Genomic DNA, 5,166 nt, shown 5'->3' with positions numbered 1-5,166 from the left:
CCATAACCCAGTAACCCCACCCAACACTAAGGGCAATTTTGGATACTAAGGGCAATTTATCATGGCCAATCCACCTAACCCGCACATCTTTGGACTGTGAGAGGAAACCGGAGCACCCGGAGGAAACCCACGCACACACGGTGAGGATGTGCAGTCTCCGCACAGACAGTGACCCAAGCCGGAATCGAACCTGGGGCCCTGGAGCTGTGAAGCAATTGTGCTATCCACAATGCTACCTTGCTGCCCGTAAAACACTTGCGTCCTTGGGTGGGCTCGAACCACCAACCTTTCGGTTAACAGCCGAACGCGCTAACCGATCGCGCCACAGAGTCAACCCCTCTGATCCAGCGCTGTACCTTCTCCACATTCGCCACCCAGTAATAATGCGAAGGTATATTAAAGAGGACATTTGCTTGCGCCAAAAAGAAAAATGAATGAAAACAGGTTGAATTAGAACAGGAAATTCAAAATTTAGAATAGCAATACAAAAGGCAGCGCTCACCAGTGTGGTGATATGCATCACTGTAAATACATAAGGGGTTAATGTAAATATACTACAACTAAGTAAACACTAGAGGGAGCACCAGAGATGTCATGACATCCAGACATTCAGCTAATAAACATATAGAATAGGACACGACCAATGGGCAGTCAAGACACCCGGAGGTGACACTACCACAAGGGGGCATTACACAGCCCATATATAAGGACAGGGCACACATGCTCTGTCTTTTTTCACAGGCTACACCTAGACAGGGACAGATCAGAAGCATCACACCCACCACGTGGATTAGAGCAGAGTGGTTAGTTAGACCGAGTTACTATAGCAAGATTAGCAGGAGAGTCAAACTCTTAGAGAACTGTGCTAATGGTTCAATAAATCACATTGAACTTACTTCAATGTCTGGAGTATCTTTTGGTCAAAGCTGCATCGAGTTGCAGCCTGTGTTATCCCAGAGTACATAACACAACAACCAGCTCACAAAGGCACCCAGAGCTCAGGATAGTTGGCTTCCAGAACAAGTTGAGGGGTGTTTATGATTTGCAAAACTATTGTGAACATTGGAACAGAGTGAGCTGCTTGTTGACATTTCAATTCAGAAACCAGCAATCAGGCAATATTGTTGCGAAATGTAAGTTTTTTTGACCAAACCAGAGCAGATCTATTCTGCTTTTTCAGACTCCTAAAGGAAATTGTTTAAGGATTCTGATGCCTGCAGGGGAAAAATTAACGACTTGTGCAACACATCAACATGTCAGAAAAAGCGCTAAGGAATTGGGCAAGTATATCACCGGTTTGGAAATAATAAAAGTCCGGGCCCGATGCCTACATGAGCAAATTTTATAAGACCTTCAATGACATACTTCACCTTGACTTCACCAGGCCTATCATCACTCAGTAAAAACTGGATCATTGACTCGTTTGTGGAGAGATGCATTCATAACAGTCATCCAAAGGGAGGTCAGGGACAAACACAATGTGGGTCATATCACTACTTAATTGTGATCTGAAATGCCTCACATCAATATTAGCCCATAGAGTGAATAGAATAACAACTGAGATTGTACACTCAGACCAAACTGGATTTATAAGGGAGCGTTACTCTGGAGACAATATCCACAGGCTCCTTAATATTATGACTCATGCCCAAGGTAGTGGAGTTGAGGCCATGACCTTATTTTTAGATGCTGAAAAGGCATTTAACCGAGTAATGTGGGTTTACTTGTTTCAAGCTTTAGACAGTCTGGAGTGTGGACCTAACTTTGTGAGATGGGTCCAGATGCTCTATTCCAATCCACAGGCCTGTTTGAGTGAATTGTCATATTTCTAAAGCCTTTGGGCTAGAGAGGGGTACAAGACAGGAATGTCCTCTGTCCCCCATTCTGTTTGCTGTATGTATAGAACCCCGAGCACAAATGGTGAGAGACAATATGGGCATAAAAGGGATAGCTGGAGAAGAAGAGCACAAGTTATCATTATATGCTGATGATGTCCTGCTACATTTATCAGATCCTACAACAACCATATTTTTTCTGAAACAGTATTAAAAAGTTTGGCTATTGCTCTGATTACAAAGTTAATGTTGATAAAAGTGGACAGATCACCATCCATACTAATTCACAAAGTGTCTTTAAATAGTCCAGTCGGAACATTAAATATCTCGGTATTCTTGTTCCACCATCAACTGATAGAATATATGGAGCAAATTACACTAGTATCATTAACCATATAAAGAGTGATCTGGATCGGTGGCTGACCCTCCCCCTCTCTCTGTTAGGGAGGATTGAAGTTATTAGGATGAATATCCTCCCCAGATTGTTTTACCTGTTCCAGATGATACCTATTCAGATTCCAAAATCTACATTCAATATTCTGGATCGGCTGATCTCCCATTTTATATGGTGAAGAAAACAACTTAGAATGCGATTTAAAACATTACAGCTTACTGAGTTGGAAGGGGGTTTAGCAGTTCCCAATTTTAAGTTCTACTTTGGACAGCTCAACTAAAATCTAAGCCAGCTTGGTTAACAGACAGAATAGAAACACGGTGGCTGAATCCGGAGAAACTTGCACGTCAACTTCCATTCACAGCACTGCCATTTCTGGGTAACAGCATAAAGTACTGCAAATGAATGAATGGACAGGATTGACTATCAATATTTGGAAAGAAATCCAGAAATAATTTGATTTACCCAGTTCAATCTCAGGTCTATGCCCTCCATGCATGACAAGGGCTTTAAGAAATGGTCTGCATATGGTCTCATCATCCTTCACCAGCTAATTCAGCAGGATTCCCTAAAATCATTTGAGCAGATCAGAGAGGAATTTGGTCTTCCAATTACTAACTCTTTTTTAGATAGCTACAGATTAGACATTTTCTTTTAAAACATGACGACCTAAAACAAAGTAAGAAGTCCATCTCCAAACGAGTCATACTTTGTAAACATCAAACGAAGTGTCACTGGGGAAAAGTAATATCCTGTAAACATCAGGCATTGCTCTCCATGGTGCCTAGCATTTCCTTAAACAGTAAAATAAAATGGGAGGTTGAACTGCAGCAGGAGTTACCAGTGGAAAACTGTAATGGAATTTGTTCTGAGGCCCATCTTGTTACACTCAGATACCTGGAGAGAATATAAATGGAACCTCATTACTAGATACTTCAGAACACCACATATCAAAGAACAAAGAAAGGTACAGCACAGGAACAGGCTTGTTGGCCCTCCAAGCCTGCGTCAACCATGCTGCCCACCGAACCTAAAACCTTTTACACTTCTGTGGCCTGTATCCCCCTATTCCCATCTCATTCATGTATTTATCAAGACACCCCTTAGACGTTACTATCGTACCTGCTTCCACCACCTCCTCTGGCAGAGGGTTTCAGGCACCCACTACCCTCTGTGTAAAGAGCCTCCCTCGCAAATCTCCTCTAAACCTTGCCCCTGAAACATATGTCCCCTAGTAATTGACTCTTCCACCACGGCTTCTGACAAAAAGCTTCTGACAATCCATTCTGTCCATGTTCCTCCTAATTTTGTTGACTTCTATCAGGTCGCCCCTCTATCTCGGTCGTACCAGTGAGACCAACCTCTTGTAAGGTGTTCGGGCAATTCGGCTTTTTTTTGGAACTGCCCAAGAATAAAACTCAGAGACTGTAAACTGACTTTTCAGCCAAGAGAACGGAACCAGTTTTCCCAGCAGGCTTGGTCCGCTGAGCTGAGTAGGGACATAAGTATTTACAAACCCCCCCCCCCTAGGAGCTACAAGGAAGAAGGAGCCAGACAACGAGATAAGATCAAACCACAGACAAAGGGGCACGGGAATACACAGGGGGCCTGCCTGCAAGCAGGACAATGGGATGGTCATAGCCCCATGCAAATGTAAATAACCTGGCCTCCACCAGAGCAGAATCCAATTAACACCCCATCAACATAGCGAGGTGAGAATAGCAGCCATCTCCGGAGCAGCTGGAAGACACTGAAATTCTTCACAAGAGAGCTTAACCTCGTTATCCTAGAAAACAGACTGTCTGGGTTCAGTATATTGCGCTGGAAAAGCCCCTTGAAGATAAGCGGTAGAAAAAAACCAAGTTGGAGGCGGACCTGGGGGAGGTACTCCAATCTTGACAGAAGCTACCGGCAGAAACTCACTGGGAGGAGGGGACGGAGTCGGCGCCAAATTCAAATCGCGCAGGTCTGCCTAGCTGGAAGGAGCGGACCTGCGAGGAATACCCGGAAACATACAGCTCTGACCGGCTCAAAGGGGGCGGGACCAGCGGGAACTTTAAACCTTACCTTTTCAATGCAAAAGGGGCTGGCCAAACACAGGACAAAGCCAGGTAAAACAATATAAAAGGGGCTGTGTTTCGATTGAGGCTCTCTTCGTTCTTGGCTCGACCTCTGCACCCCTGACTTGACCTCTGCAGCCTGTGACCGTAAGTACCCTGCAGCAGCTTGCGAAACTCCCTTGACTTTAATAGTGGTTGAGGCTTTGGGGAAGGGAACTTGTTTTGTGTCTTGTGCTATTGCTAAAACTGTGTAATCATAAGAATTTTCGTTGTGTCCGTTATAGTACTTTTTGAATAGACTTAGTTTGTGTTAGAGTTTAAGATTTTATTATATTTTCTTCTGTTGATGATTTTGACCTGGGTTTTGCAATAAACCTTGATTTGCTGATAATTGGAGTCGTTTAAATTCTTCAATCTTTCACCAGCGATCTCTGACCAAGTCATTGTTAAAATATTCCTCACCTTAATTCCGGGTTCAAGAATCAAGGGTCATCTTGAGCGATTCACTCAGGACAGACTGCTGGTTAGGTAATAAACAGCAGTGTCCTATTCTCTCTCTTGGGAAAGCTACTCTAGCGAAGTAGGAACCGGGTGGGTGTTGCACCACCGGCAAGAGAGAGAATCACCTGGGTATTGGTAGGGGTCTGGAGATCTGTGTGATATAAGCCTCAGGCTGCCGGTTAGGAATAAACGGCAGGCTTGATTCAGTGCTCTCTTCAGTGGAAGTGTCCCAGTGCGACATCCCCTGGCCTCTGAAGTTTCAGTGCCAACTGGAGAGAGACACACACAGATACTCAAACCCCAGATATCGGCCCAGTAGTGGAGTAGCAGAGATGGCACCCTCTACAATGGCGACCGCGGCAGGACCCCGGTGGTT

At 44.4% G+C, this 5,166-nt stretch overlaps 1 non-coding gene across 1 annotated transcript; it reads right to left on the bottom strand.

Annotated features, from left to right (window-relative positions):
* Positions 1-258: 258 nt before the first annotated feature.
* trnan-guu (transfer RNA asparagine (anticodon GUU)) lies at positions 259-332 on the bottom strand. Its single transcript has one exon. It is a non-coding gene; the product is annotated as a tRNA-Asn (tRNA).
* Between the last annotated feature and the right edge of the window lie 4,834 nt (positions 333-5,166).

This window comes from Scyliorhinus torazame, chromosome 15 (assembly GCF_047496885.1).
Source record: "Scyliorhinus torazame isolate Kashiwa2021f chromosome 15, sScyTor2.1, whole genome shotgun sequence".
Taxonomy (NCBI): domain Eukaryota; kingdom Metazoa; phylum Chordata; class Chondrichthyes; order Carcharhiniformes; family Scyliorhinidae; genus Scyliorhinus; species Scyliorhinus torazame.
The sequence above is the reverse complement of the archived record's forward strand: the minus strand, read 5'-3'. Positions and strand labels throughout refer to the sequence as shown.